Below are 16,445 nucleotides of genomic sequence, written 5' to 3'. Positions count from 1 at the left end.
CCGTTAATTCTGAATGACTAGAGCACGCTTGGGACTCACAAGATTGGTAGGGTCCTAGCGATATATACAAATTAGGCAATCTGAGTGATCCTCATATACCTAACAGTGACAGGCGTATTTTAGCCATTTATCCTTATAATTTGTTTTCATCACTCGGGGGCTCTATCAATGCCCTGCTCCTGAAGAACTATCAGTCATTCCGATAGGGAAACGTGTCAAGCACAAAAAACACGAAATCGTGTATAAAAACACTATATCATATTGTATTCTAAGAGTGAACACAAAAATGGAAAATCTGAAAACAGTAGAAAAAGGAAACACCATACTATATTGAGATTGAAATGCTAAAAACTATAAGAGTCCCTTAATGAGGAATGTGTTGATCGATTCGTATGTAAACCACTATCTCCACTGAAATTATAATTTTACTTGAGGACATACGAATCAGGTTACATCTAAAGTGATACCGAATACTGACCTCAAAAGGGGCACCATTTCCTCTCTATAATAATTCCTCGAAACATAAGAGACTCTTGGGGATCCTGGATACGGTTGGGAGGAAGATTGAAATTTACGATTTCTTCCCCCACCTCTCCTCGATCCTTCCCTTTGTCTGTATGTCTGTCCTGTCACTATATGTTTTACGTAACTGTGGTTTTTTTGTTGGCCTTGACTTTTTTAACTTAATTCCTAATAAAGTTATTTTTTAATATTCTATATCTGTGACGGCCCTAGCTTTGAATATATAGATTTCTCATACCACTGTGATTTGTTCTATGACATTGGGAAGTGAGAGAATTAGATTCCGTCCGTAAAATTTGGACGCTAATTCTTTGGTGCTTAGAAATGAATAATCGAGTTGGGACCCATTAACTTTTCTTATTTATGACATTATCAATGCTCGTGCTAAATTTCATGTTTCTATGACATTGGGAAGTGAGAGAATTAGATTCCGTACGTAAAATTTGGACGCTAATTCTTTTGCGCTTAGAATTGAATAATCGGGTTGGGACTCATTAAATTTTCCTATTTATGATATAATCAATGCTCGTGCCAAATTTCAAGTTTCTATGACATTGGGAAGTGAGAAAATTAGATTCTGTGCGTAAAATTTGGACGCTAATTCTTTTGCGCTTAGAATTGAATAATCGAGTTGGGACTCATTAGCTTTTCCTATTTATGACATAATCAATGCTCGTGCCAAATTTCATGTTTCTACGACATCGGGAAGTGAGAGAATTAGTGGCAATGATGGAAATCGAACGATCTACGTGGGGGGGGGGCGTAACTGTTGACGACATTCGCACGCGTGCCATTTATCATAGGGTAGATGTACTATGCCTATAATCTTCCCAGGAGTGTACTCAACAACTTCCCAAAGTTTCATGGCGATCGGATGAATGGTGTAGTAGCGCATAAAGGACAAACAGACAAACACACACACAGACAGACACACACGCATACATTCAATTTTATATATATAGATGGTTTTCAAATAATACCACTATACCTGGCCCAAATATTACCCCTATGTTAAGGTTGAATATTACCTCCATGCTATTATTGAACAAAACTCACTAAGCAAAGACCAATATTATTAACACCTTAGTGTCGGCCCAGTAGTGTTTTTACGTCCTGCCATGGCAGGACATGTATGGAGGGAGTTAGCACCGCTATCTCTTCACATACAGCATGGGTATCAACTGTTTATTACAGCTGACACCCGCGGGCAATAGCTGCAATCAACCACGTGGCCAAATGCGGCTATCAACCCTTTAAATTCCGCTGTCAATTCTGACAGCAACATTTAAATCCCCGACCAATGTTCGGGGGCCCGTACGGCCCCTTCAGCTGTGAGATCGGGGGAGTCCTGCAGATATCATGGCCCCATGGCTGTCTTGACAGACTGCCCATCAAGCTGTCCCCGTAGGGTGGCTTCGTAGGCTGTCTGTCAAAATGCAGTATGATGTAATGCTATGGCATTACATCATACTGCAGGAGCGATCAAAGCATCGCTGATTGTGGTCCCACCTGGGGACTAAAAGAAAATGTAAAAATAAAAACAATAAAGTTTTACTAATTATTAAACAATAAAAGTAACAAATGTTAAAAAAACCTTTTGCCATATTTGCAATAAAAGAATCTAAATAATAAAGCAAAAATATTTATTTGGTATCGCTGCATCCATAAAAGTCGAGTCTATCAAAGTAATGCATTATTTACACAGCATGGTGAACAGCGTCAGAAAAAAAAATAAAGAACGCCTATGTCAAAGAAAAAAACGTAATAAAAAGTGATTAGAGATGAGCGAATGTACTCGGTAAGGCCGATTTCGCAATCGAGCACCGCAATTTTTGAGTACTTCACTACTCGGGTGAAAAGTACTCAGGGGCGCTGTGGGTGAGCGGGGGGTTGCAGAGGGGAGTGGGGGGGGAGAGGGAGAGAGAGAGAGCTCCCACCTGTTCCGCGCTGCTACCCCCCGCTCCACCACGCCACGCCCCGCCCCCCGGTGACCCCTGAATCTTTTTACCCGAGTACTGAAGTACTCGAAAATCGCGGTGCTCGATTGCGAAATCGGCCTTACCGGGTACGTTCGCTCATCTCTAAAAGTGATCAAAAAGTCGTTGGTATTCAAAAATAATACAGAAACTTCAGGATGTACTACACAAAACGAGCCCTCACACAACTATATCGACGGAAAAATAAAAAAGTTATTGTGCGCAGAAAATGGAGACAGAAAATAATTTTTAAATATATATCTTTAAAAAAAATACAAGTAGTACAGTACAAAAAAAAACTATACAAGTTTGGTATCGTAGTAATCATACTGACCCATAGAATAAAGTTATCATGTCATTTTTGTTGCAGTTTGTGCACTGTAGAGAGACAGGACGCACCGAAACATGGCGGAATGCCGTCTTTTTTCCATTTCTCTCCACTTAGAATTTTTTTAAAGTTTTTCCATACATTATATGTTAAAATAAATAGTAGCATTAAAAAACCCAGCTCATCCCGGAAAAAACAAGCCCTCATACAGTTGGATAAATAAAGGAGTTACGATTTAGGAGTTACAATGACAATTTTGTGCTGAAAAAACAGTTTAAAGTACCAGCCACTGGGGGCTTCCCTTCCTCCTAGCTTGCTGTCCACTGCCTGCTGTCACGTGCATGACTGGAGTAATGCTTACAGCAACAGTGGAGGTACAGGGGAGGGATAAGGCATCATGCTTCTTGATATCTATGACAGCAGAGGGGAGCAGGCAAATGGTGAGACAATTACATGCATATGTGGGTGCTGAAGCTAATGGTGAGTTTTCTGCTGCTGTTTATTTGCATGTGCACTGCTCAGTACTGCTGTATACTGTCCTACATGATGATGTTCTGTCTCTTTGTGTGATATATAAACAACTAGAGACCAGAATCTGCAGTTCTCTGTACACAACATATGGAATACAGCACTACAGCCAGGCTCCTCCCACCAGTACTAATATAATTGATAATCACAGTTACAGACTGCATTAGGGGGTGGGGAAAATTGAAAAATACAGGATACAAGCCATATAACAGCCAGAAATGTGTAATTCTTCAGTCACACACATGATAGTTTATTCTAAAAAGTTTTCCCAAAAGGTAGGTATGCTTTAACATGCATTTTAAACCTGAGACATAGGCCGCCTGCAGACGGGCGGGTCGGATCCGGCGGCGAGGATTCTCGCCGCAGGACCCGACCCAAGCGCCTGCAGGGACCAGCGCGTACTCACCCGCGCCCACCGCTCCGGCGCATGCGCAGACCGGAGCCGGCAGTGGGTGAGTGACATTTCTGTGCGAGGCTTGCAGTGACCCGCACAGAAATAGAACATGCCGCTGTTTGTTTGCCGCATGAGATTTTGGGCGGCCAAATCGCGTCCGTCTGCATAGGATTGCGTTTGTTAACGCAATCCTATGCAGGCTTCCAGCGGCGGAAATTCCGCGGGAAATCCCGCTGCGGAATGTCCACTCATGTGCAGGCGCCCTTATACTGTGCCTGTCCCTGTGATAAGTGTGATAATGTGTATATGGGATAAAGATAAAAGAATAAAGAACAGCAAATACTAAGATACAAATATTGTACTGGGCTCTTTTCTTCATTCTCCACAAAACTAATTGTAAAATATTGACACGTGCTATGTAAATAAACCTGTGTAAACTTCATAAGCTATTAAATCTTTGCTTAGTTTAGGAAAATGGATAGTGCGCCCTATCAAAAATCTCAGTTGGAATATAAATAGGGGCATTGATTGATCAACTGTAACCACTTTTCCTACTTCAAGACAGCGGAAAAATCATTCAACAATGAAAATTGCTGTGATATTTCTTTTGGCAGCTTTGGCTTCCAGTTTTGGTAAGACTTTGCTGTCTTTCAATATTGCTTTTATAGCTATGTTTTACCCTGTATGTTACAGGAACAATAAGAATATGTTCAAACACAACAGATTTGTCACCTAAATTTTTACAATAGTTTCATACATTGGCATGATGTTTATAAAAATCCTTGCACATTGTGCTAAAACAGCTCCCTTCAGATGTTTGAAAGCAGGTTTTCAGTTGCATGAATTGCTAACAATTCTGCCCTGTGGGAATTTACTCCAACAATGAGTTGAAGAAATTGTTAATTGTGTTTCATATTGTTATTTTGTGCCATCTAGATTCATCAACTGGTACAATTCAGAACATATGTCTCCAACAACTGCTTCAAGTATGTATCATCTGTTACCAACCATTTATTGGTTCAAAAACATAGAAGTCTGAAAAATCAAAGTATTTAAATAACTGCTAAAAGTCTAAAATGTCCATTTGGACACATTCTATTGTTTTTTCTATTAGCATTTAAATGACAGAATTTCAACCACATACAGTAAGCCAATATTATGTTCATATTCTGCAGAATGATGCTCCTAAATTTATTCAGGACCTTGGAAATCTCCTCTGTAAATATCAACTTGCTCAGGTAAAGTGAACTTGTTTATACTAAATATCAATTTTCATCTTTAAGATTTTTGACTATTATTAATATTTCAATGTTTTTCGTAAAGTAAGTAAGCATATATCACAAATTCATGTAGAAGAATGGGATAAACACAAAAAAATGTAGCTTGTTACAATTTTGGGCTCTATCCCAAATAATTGACTAAAAAACTGAGACATAATATTTCAGCAAAAAATAAATAAACAAAAAGCAAAACAAAACCTTAATATAAGCTGTTGCTGACAAGGTGGCTCATAATTCTATACTACCCTTAATTTAATAGGATTACAGTATTAGTGCATAATCTTCATTGTGCTGAACTCTGCTAGTTAAAAAAAATGTCACAAGATTTTTTTTGCACTTAAAAATTTGATTAGTCCCTCTTAGTGCACTCATTTGAAAACTGTACTAAGACAACAGTTTTCAATACAAGAGATCGTGGAAAAAGCTTACCATACAGTATACAGAGTCAGTGACAGAGTCATTAAACTTTATAGACAAAATTACACGTATGTCTAGGGTATATGTATGTGCTTAACACATATAAAGCATTATGTCAACTCTTTGACTGGGTTCCCATTTATCAGTTGTGTGTGGCCAGTGTTTGAATGCTAAAGCTGGACATAACTGATGCAATTTTGGTGCACTTTTTGCACTGGTCCAGCATCCATAGCCAACATAACTGGATAGAAAAACATTGCATGCAATGGTGTTCTGTCCAGCGCATAGAGGCAACCGGCATCAAGCAGAGTCAGTTCTGGCATGAGCTTCACTCTAGCATTTCACTACAGGGCTAAAGGGAACAAAAATGGCAAAGGTCTTGACCGCTTGATAAATCCGTTGTTTCACTTTTCATGGCTTGCCATTTAAACACTTTTTTAGCAAGCATGTAAAACACTGATCCTTAAGATCTGGATGTGATTGTTCTCAGCAAGAGAAACGACGTAATCTTGTAGATATGATACCTTTTGATATGAGATCTTTGTTAAGATCTGGAGAAATGGAACAAGTTTCTAAGTGAATAGCATATTTACTCTGAATTGAGTATTCAGTATGATGCATAATACTAAGACTATGGAACCCATTTAAATACATTAGTTAAGATAAAGAATCTCTTACCATATGCAAAAGAAAATCTTTCAAATGTTGACATCTTGATCTTTTTTTAATAATAAATCTGCTTTGTTCAATTGTAGACATCACAAAATCAAGAATTATTTCTGGAATTTCTAAATGGAGTCAACAAATTATTGGTAAATATATTATATTGCTTGTCCAGAACATGGATTTTGTCTAAAATCAGCAACCTGTTGCATATCTCAAACCTACAGTGCTGTTTGAGTTAAACACAGCAACTGCACTTTAGGAAAAAAAACTTTTGAGATGTCGGAGTGACATGTCAAAAGTTTTGATCAGTGGGGGTTCTGGTGTCGAGACTACAGCTGATCACTGAAATGAAGGGGCTTACCCAAGCTCTTTCTCCTTTGGCTGTCATCATTGCCTGTAAGTTCCACTTGACAGCTGAAGACAGATGCATAGACTTATATAGACATTTATGCAGAGTTAATAGCTACACAAGTAATCAGGTAGCTGCAGACCTCAAACTGTGAATGCATGGCAGTCCTAAGAGAAAGCAGAAGTGATTTATCAAAACTTCTTCAGCATAAATAGGGGTGCGTTAAAGATGCCATGAGAACTGGACTATATGGAAAATGTGATCCCCATTGAGTTCAGAATTTGAATAATGATACTCTTTATTTATATAGCTCCAACATATTAGGCAATGCTATACTATTGGAGAATTAACAAACAAACAAGTAAAATAACAAAATAAATAAACTATGAGAAAAAGGTAGAGAGATCTGCACATTGACTGCTTAATATTTCTGCAGACTACCATTCGGTGAAACCTGGAACATGTGGAGGTGGGTTTTACCAGGAACAGCAGGTGTTAATAATGAGCTGCGCAATCTTCATGTACTTGCATGCAAGCTCCACTGGTCAGCCTAACCATAGAGATATTAAGCCTTCAAACATAATATTGGTGCATATGAAGTCTGATGAAACGTGCCACTCTACAGAAATAGAAGCTACGCAGGTTTGCCCGGCTCACAGCAGGTATACTCCGCGGGCCTCCCACATGTGGTGTCCGGTCCACCCATGTGAGCCCGGCCTATGGAAAAATAGGTGACAATAATAATATAGCAAATTGGGAACATTTTAGAAATATTGAGGGAAAAGAATGATTCAATTGCTTTTATATTAAATATATATTTATTGTAAGCATATTGTCAAATTATATATTCCAGATGCATAGTAGCAGTCAAACTAATTTTGACGGTATTCACTTAGATTTATAAAACAAAGGAAACAGAGGCAGTGTGTACAATAAAAGATTACTGCCAAAGTACAAACAATTATGATGAAATGTAATGTTAGCCTTGACCTTATAAAGAGCAAAATTGGTTGTAATGATATTTGCACAGTAACACACTTGCAATGTCCTTAAAATACAAGTAGGGTTAAATAAACACTGAGGATTTTAAGCCAACACTCTACAATCAGCCATTTGCTCCAACAAAATCTGATGGCCAAAGTATTTAGAAGTGATTAGATTGTAATATAATAACTTTTAATGATTGTGTTATTCTTCTTATTTTGATCTTATCAAAAGGCTATTTTTTAATCTTGCATGAGCTGTAGATGAAAATTGTTCTAATCATGGTCCTCCAGTCTAAACATTCAGAATATAGTCGCACAAATTAGTTTTATGCATATGAAAAGGGGTATTTCTGCAGCAAGTTCCATTTTGATGGTACGGACAGCCAAAAAAATTGCAACAACAAATTTGATACATGTCAATTAGTTTCAAAAGATATCTCTCTTAGACCAGCGTCACCGTGGCATATTTGTGCATGCAATAAGCAGAGAATAGAACCTATTGATTTCATTGGGTTCGTTCACGTGCATCTTTTTCCCGTGAATTTCGGTTGTGCAAAAAAAAACACAGCATGCTTTATTTTGCTGCAGATTTGCGCACTAAAAGTCCCCCCAGAGGTCAATAGGGATGCACAAATGCACACAAAACATGATAGGAGATGCATGGAACACTACATAACTCTGCAGGAAAAAAAACACATATGAAACTCATTAGACTAATGAGCCATTTCAATCGGTGTGTATCTTTTTGCCGGGTGCAAAAGATATAAAAGCAGACTATTAGCTTTACCTCCAAATATTACTTTTAATCTTTCGTGTTCTGTATATAAATTCTCCAAGTCACACAAGCAGTGCCTTCCTCACTCCAAGTTACTGCATCATGTGGCTACAGTTTCCAAAGTGAGATTACTTGTTGGTCAGGGGTGCCAAAAGCATTCTTTAATCTAAACATTTGAAGAAGGTTGTCTCTGATGAGACAATACCTTTAACAAGCAATATCTCAATTCATATATATTTATTGTGATGATTAGAGATGAGCGAACGTGATCGGCTCCGCCCCTTTTCGCCCGAACACCGAACTTTGCGAGCAATTCCGTGCTCGGGCGAAAAAAGTTCGGGGGTCGCCGTGGCAGCGCGGGGGAGTGCGGCGGGGAGTGGGGGGGAGAGAGGGCTCCCCCCTGTTCCCCGCTGCTGCCGCCCGCGCCGCCACGCCTCTCCCCGCCCCCCGGCGCCCCCCGAAGCTTTACGCGCGGACACTGAAGTCCTCGGCAAAGCCGGTGTCCGGGAGCGTAAGTGTTCGTTAAGAACACGTTCGCTCATCTCTAGTGATGATGCATAATACTGTACCGAATGTTGTGTATAATTGGCTTCTTTTTTGTTTGATTTTTTAATAGGGAGATGTGGGATGCACCCTGGACAGTTTACTTGGAATAAGAGTGGTAAAATCTTCAAATTGTTTCTATATTGTATAAAGGATTGATGTTGTAGAGGAAGCCTAAGGTTTGGTTCACACTGTGTTCATAGACCTGGTGTGTTCATTGCAGAGTATGAAAAAATGTATGCTTTGTGACAAAAATACATGGGTCATGCGCTAATATGTCCACCACTACAGAGCGTATTAGCGTATGAACCATTTCTTTTTTTTTTAATCCGACTATTCAAACTCCGTGCTCCAAGTTTGGAAAAAAAAAGGAAGATAGGTCCTGGATAAAGATGAGCGAGCATGCTCGGATAAGGCAGTTACATCGCTCTACTCGAGTAACTGCATTCTCGTCCGAGCAGGTTCAGGGGCGTCGGTGGGTAGCAGGGGGAGAGTGAGAGAGATCTCTCTCCCACCAGTGCCCCCCGCCCCCTCCCCCCCGAGCCTGCTCGGACGAGAATGCAGTTACTCAAGAAGAGCAATGCTCGCTCGAGTAACTGCAATATCCGAGCCTGCTCGCTCATCTCTAGTCCTGGTCTCTCTTTCTCGTATGTAAAGATAAGGCAGGTCCTATCTTTTGTCGGGCGTAGTATTAATGAGCGGAAATCCCGATGAAAATGAAACTATTGAAATAAATGGTTTCATTTCATCCCATTATGGTTTTGATTTTCACAGCTGCATAATGGGACAAAGTCATGCCCATATGTTTAAGCCATTATTCAAATAGCAGTGAGAGTGATACCTGAGAATGACTAGTGATCACCGTAAACAGCATCCAAGCTTTAAAATAGATTTGTTTTTAAGATAATTAATAGATAAAAGCATCAAAATATAACATTTTAAATAATAATTCTCACCATTCTTATCAACTCTGTGCCACTTTGTCATTTTTTTTAATTTTAGGTACCTACCCTTGAAAATTGTGAGCAAATTGCTGATCAGGTTGCAAACATCTTGTTCAACTTTCTGGTACATTTTTACATTTTTTAGAAATAATTTTATTAATAAAATTCAATGACTGTTTAATGTAGAATACCATAAAAATATCAAAGATAGAAAACTGTAAGGGGTTTAATGTTACTAGACTATAGATAACTTTTTGATCATAATTATAGTTAAATATTGTCCATGAAAATGTGATATCAATCAAGTTTAGTTTTTAACCCAAAATAAATCTGATTTTTCTGGCCTGCTTTTTCTTAAGTCAAACTGTTAGGTATCAATTACAATAAGTACATTGAGATACTGTACAGTGGTCTTCATATTACTATATCATTATGTAATAACAATAACATTTAAGTAAGTTGCTTCTTTCATATACAGGGTGTCCCAAAAAATGTAGAGTTACTTTGAATAATTAAAGTCGTTGTTTATTAATGAGTAATAAAAAAGTCTTTTTGTCTGTTTTCGTTTTCAAGCTGATGACAGTTTTGATTCAAGCACTGCAGATCACACAAAGCAATGGAATCGCAAACATTAAGGAGCATTTCATTTGGTATTTGTGTGCATTCATGTTCAATGGCTACCCTCAACTCATTGACTGTTGCTGATTTTTTTGCCATAAACTTTATCTTTTAAGGGCTCCCAAACACTTGTGTTTTTTTAACGCTGCATTAACACTTCGGTTTTTTTAACGCAAATTTCAATGGGACTTTCTAATGTTAAAAACACATCACACAAAAAGCACAAACTTGCGATGCATTTTTAACATTAAAAAAGTCCCATTGACATTCACGTTAAAAAAACACAGTCTTAAAAAAACGCAAGTGTGTGGGAGCCCTCAAGAGGATCTAGTGGTGTGAAGTCTCTTGAACTCGAGGGCTAGTCTGTTGAACGTCTTTGTCCAATCCATCTGCTTAACATATTGTATTCAAGCAAGGCCCTTACATAATGATGGTAGTGTGGGGGTGCTCCATCTTGGTGGAAATTAAACTCCTCATCCTAGAAGTCCTCTTGACTGTGCAGTGGCAAGTTTAAGTAAACAGCACCAGTCACAGTAGTGTCAAAAAAGAATGGTCTAATTAACAGCTTCATTGATAAGCTGCACCACACTATAATAGCCCCTTTACACACAACGATTATCATTGAGAATCGTTCAAATTCCTGTGCTCCCACAGAATTTGAAAAATAGTCGTCCCATGTAAATGCGTGCAGTGATTATGCAAGAATTGTTTAGTTTCTGCATGCAGAAAACTGAAAGACACACTGTTCAGTGTAAACAGCAGTTGTTCACTTCTGAACGACCGTCCGTTAACTAAGAATGGAAGTGGGCGAGTGAAAGAATGATACCTCCATGCTGGCAGCGCTATAAGCTATGCTAGCTATACTCGCTCCTTTGTAACAGCACAGGAGCGGGCATTACTGGGATAAGCTGTTGGACACTGCTTGCCCAACAGCTCATCTGGTGTAGATGAGGCTAAAGCCTGGTAAATTAATGTAATGTTCCTCCATAATATGCAGATTCTCAGCCATTTAGTTTAAATGTAGCCTCATGACTCCAATCTTTCTTGGAAACTGTGGTTCCTCTGCCCATCTTGCCAAGTACCACTCACAAAACTTCACTCTCCACTCTGGATCATCTTTATTGACAGCATGGACTATTCTTGGAATGTAACTTTTCTAATGACAGTGCTTTAAATTGTGATGGACACTTGATTTTGAAATTACTGTCTCATGACCTGGTAACCGCACAGATTATTTTGGACTCTGGAAATACTTTTGCATCAACCTTTCTCACTTTGTGGGGCTCGTCAATGTCCATGGTCTTCCAGAATGTTTTTTGCGGACATTCTGAACAGGTCCATCTACTTCAAACATATCCGTAATTTGAGTGCTAGTAAGTCACAAAGGTGGATTTGTTTGAAACTCTGTTCCAATCAGCCTTTGTACTTCAACTGAGTTATAAGCTTTTAAAATATGTAAACATTTTTGGGGACACCATGTATTTATATAATAGAAGTATCCTGGGAAATAGCTATAAAGGCTGCAGATGTAACAGTGGTATACAAGCCTTGGTGCCTGAAAGCTTCTCTGCCTCCTCAGACACTAGTATTATAAATGGCACATGGTAGGTTGCAGTTTGTGTTACAGATTTGGCACCAGGGCCCAGGAACTTCAAGGTACACATCTGAAAATCGTAGCAATGGCCCTTTTACATGGGCTGACAGTCATTTTAATGAATGCATGAGCGCCGACGTCACCGCTAAGATTGCGAGCGCTCGTGTAGAGCGATTACACAGAAAGACTTCACCGCTGGATAGCGGGCTTCTCGTCAGCTTCTCGCTCAGTGCTTCACCTACAATGTGAAATACTGAGCAGGGAGCATTTGCAAAGGCTGAAAAGCCATCAATGTTTTTTAAGCTGACTGAAAAGTCAGTATAACAAATTGTAAACGAATAGTGAGTGGTTTTTGTACATTGAGGGTGGGTTCACACGAGCGTGTTTTGGTGCGTACATACATCCGCACCTAGGTACGAGCAAAAACACGCGTGAACACAGCTGAAGTGCTTTAGCCAATCACAATCAGAGCTACCAGCAGGCGAGGATTTTAAATCCCCCACTGCTGATAGCTCAGCAGCGCTACAGAGCCTGGGACAGCAGCAGAAGTCAACGCTGAGCCCCAGCAGTTGTCAATGGCTTTTCAGGGAAGGGCTTCATAAGCCCTTCCCTGAAAAGCAATTAAAAGTAGTGTAAAAAAAAAATTACTTACCTGTCTGCCGCTGCTGTGTCCCCCGCAGAGAAATTCTTTAATTCTCTACGGCAGCTGTCACACATGTCAGCTGCGGTAGAGGATTCTGCTGCTGGCAATTGATTTCAGGGAAGGGCTTTGAATAAGATAAGCTTTTGAATAATCTGAACAAAATTCATAAGGGGGTATTTCCACCCCCGTTACGGCCGATAGTTGCAGGGATAGGCTCACCCTGTGAACGTTTAAAGGGGTTGTCTCGCGGCAGCAAGTGGGGTTATACACTTCTGTATGGCCATATTAATGCACTTTGTAATATACATCGTGCATTAAATATGAGCCATACAGAAGTTATTCACTTACCTGCTCCGTTGCTAGCGTCCCCGTTGCCATGGTTCCGTCTAACTTCGGTGTCTTCTTGCTTTTTTAGACGCGCTTGCGCAGATGCATCTTCTCCCTTCGGCTGGTCTTGGAAGCATCGGCGTTTTGGCTCCGCCCCCTTGTACGCATCATCGCGTAGCTCCGCCCCATGACGTGTGCCGGTTCCAGCCTCCTGATTGATGTTGTGAACAGGTTGATCAGTTTAGCAGGTACATCAATAACAACTCTGTCAATTTACAATTTATTGTCACATACAATAAGAATGAAGTGCCATTTCTGGACTTGACCTTAAAAGGTAATTGTGCTACGGGTATAGAAACTAAACTTTATAGGAAGGAAACGGCAGGTAACACTATATTACACGCGAGTAGCGGTCATCCTAAGCATACTATAAAGGCCATCCCTATGGGAGAATTTATTCGTGCAAAAAGATCTTGTTCTGATAGTTCCGTGTTTAATATAACTAAAATGGACATGAAAAATAGATTACATCAAAGAGGCTATAAAAAAACATTATTGGACAGGACATGCACTAAAATGGAAACACTAAATAGAGAGGAACTACTCATGGATAAATTTAGGGGAAAAGGTAGAAAGAAGAATAAAGGATTAGTTTTTTCCACAGCATATAGCAGAGATTTTTATAGTATCAGAAAAACTTTCTTTAAATTCTTGCCGATACTCAGACAGGACGATATGACTGATGAAATACTAAATGAAGGAGTTAAATTTGTTGCAAGAAAAAATAAAAATCTAGGAGATCTATTAGCTCCAAGTAATTTTTCTTCCAACACAGAAAAACCTCATTGGTTAAAATTCAAGGGTTTCTACCGTTGCGGCAATTCAAGATGTACTGTTTGTCATCTGGCTGTCAAAAAGGAAAGCTTTTTTGACAGTAGTGATACGAGGGAATATAAGATATCGAGTTATATTAATTGCAATACCACTAATGTAGTTTATATAATTCGATGTAAGGAATGCAACATAAGCTATATAGGATGTACCACCCGTAAATTAAAAACAAGAGTGAGTGAACACATCCGTAACATAAAGAAAGGTAATATGAGCAGCTCAGGTGTAGCTAAGCATTTTTGTGAAAGACATACAGGCACTATAGATAATTTTTCTTTTTTTGGGATAAAAAGGGTAATGAATAAAAAGAAAGGTATAGTAAGTCCGGAAAAAGTCTTCAAAAGGGAAGCTTTTTGGATTCTAAATTTAAACACCAGATACCCTAAAGGGATGAATTATAGGACAGATTTGATGTACATCTATTAGTTCTAACGAAATCGGTGAGAATCCACCATCTTTTCCTTTCCGTTTTTTTTTTTTTTTCGTTTGTTTATTTGTGTGCCGTTTTTTTGCATGTCATTAAATACATATATAGCAATGCCTATGACATGTTAAACAAACTGTTCTAGTCTATTATGATGAGCTTCTATTTAATATGATGGTCCGTAATGCACTGTTTTGCTTTATAAGGTATATTGTTTATATAGTTATTGATGTGCTGCTGGACGATTTGTCTGTAACATATATATGGATCAATAAGTAAGTTGTTTCAAATCCTGTAAGATTGTAACTATTTCACCGCAATTTCCACCATGTTTATTAAGATATACATTTTTGTATCGTCCTACTATGTATACTCTGTATACTCTATATGCAAATGGACATGTGTCAGTTCTTGCAGGAGGAACGAACCATGGTAATCAATTTGAGATAATCAATGTAGGGGTTAACACATATGTTTTTAATCAACTAATTATATGTTAAGCTTTTTTAAAGGTCTGTGTAATGTTTGTTAGTTAGAGGTGAGCAAGGTTCTATGTGAACCGAAACGCGTACTCTGTCTGTTATGAGCACAAAGTTATTGGAATAAAAGCAAGGTTTTTTCTCACAAAGCCGGACTCCTGCACATGGAAATTTGTGTGACTACCGTCTCCTGGCCTGCACCCATACCCTCACCTCCGCTGTCCTCGGCCCCATCCAGCAATGTCTCTCAGCGCAGCGTCCAGATGTCGCTAGCGCCACTGTTTGAGCGCAAGCGCAAGTACACCGCCACGCACCCGCACGCTCAAGCGTTAAACGTGCACATTGCCAAATTGATCAGCCTGGAGATGCTGCCGTATAGGCTTGTGGAAACGGAGGCTTTCAGAAGCATGATGGCGGCGGCGGCCCCGCGCTACTCGGTTCCCAGTAGCCACTACTTTTCCCGATGTGCCGTCCCAGCCCTGCACGACCACGTCTCCCGCAACATTGTACGTGCCCTCACCAACGCGGTTACTGCCAAGGTCCACTTAAAGGGGTTGTCTCACGAAATCAAGTGGGGTTATACACTTCTGTATGGCCATATTAATGCACTTTGTAATATACATCGTGCATTAAATATGAGCCATACAGAAGTTATACACTTACCTGCTCCGTTGCTAGCGTCCCCGTCGCCATGGTTCCGTCTAATTTCGGTGTCTTCTTGCTTTTTTAGACGCGCTTGCGCAGATCCGTCTTCTCCCTTCGGCTTCGCTCGGCAGCTCGGAGCTACGCGATGACGCGTACAGGGGGCGGAGCCAAAACGCCGATGCTGCCGAGCGGAGCCGAAGGGAGAAGACGGATCTGCGCAAGCGCGTCTAAAAAAGCAAGAAGACACCGAAATTAGACGGAACCATGGCGACGGGGACGCTAGCAACGGAGCAGGTAAGTGAATAACTTCTGTATGGCTCATATTTAATGCACGATGTATATTACAAAGTGCATTAATATGGCCATACAGAAGTGTATAACCCCAATTGATTTCGCGAGACAACCCCTTTAACAACGGACACGTGGACAAGCACAGGCGGGCAGGGCCACTATATCTCCCTGACGGCACATTGGGTGAATTTAGTGGAGGCTGGGACCGAGTCAGAGCCTGGGACCGCTCACGTCCTACCCACCCCCAGAATTGCGGGCCCCAGCTCGGTGCTGGTATCTGCGGCGGTGTATGCTTCCTCCACTAAACCACCCTCCTCCTCCTCCTCCTCCAACGCAATCTCTGTCTCGCAATCAAGATGTGTCAGCAGCAGCACGTCGGCAGCAGTCTCTGTCGCGCGTCGTGGCAGCACAGCGGTGGGCAAGCGTCAGCAGGCCGTGCTGAAACTACTCAGCTTAGGAGAGGAGAGGCACACAGCCCACGAACTGCTGCAGGGTCTGACCGACCGCTGGCTTTCGCCGCTGAGCCTCCAACCGGGCATGGTTGTGTGTGACAACGGCCGTAACCTGGTGGCGGCTCTGCAGCTCGGCAGCCTCACTCACGTGCCATGCCTGGTCCACGTCTTTAATTTGGTGGTTCAGCCTTTCTGAAAAGCTACCCACACTTGTCATATCTGCTCGGAAAGGTGCACAGGGTCAGCGCACATTTCCGCAACTCCAAGACGGATGCTGCCACCCTGCGGACCCTGCAACATCGGTTTAATCTGCCAGTGCACCGACTGCTGTGCGACGTGCCCACACAGTGGAACTCTACGCTCCACATGTTGG

Source organism: Eleutherodactylus coqui, chromosome 2, assembly GCF_035609145.1.
Source record: "Eleutherodactylus coqui strain aEleCoq1 chromosome 2, aEleCoq1.hap1, whole genome shotgun sequence".
Taxonomy (NCBI): Eukaryota; Metazoa; Chordata; class Amphibia; order Anura; family Eleutherodactylidae; genus Eleutherodactylus; species Eleutherodactylus coqui.
The sequence above is the reverse complement of the archived record's forward strand: the minus strand, read 5'-3'. Positions refer to the sequence as shown.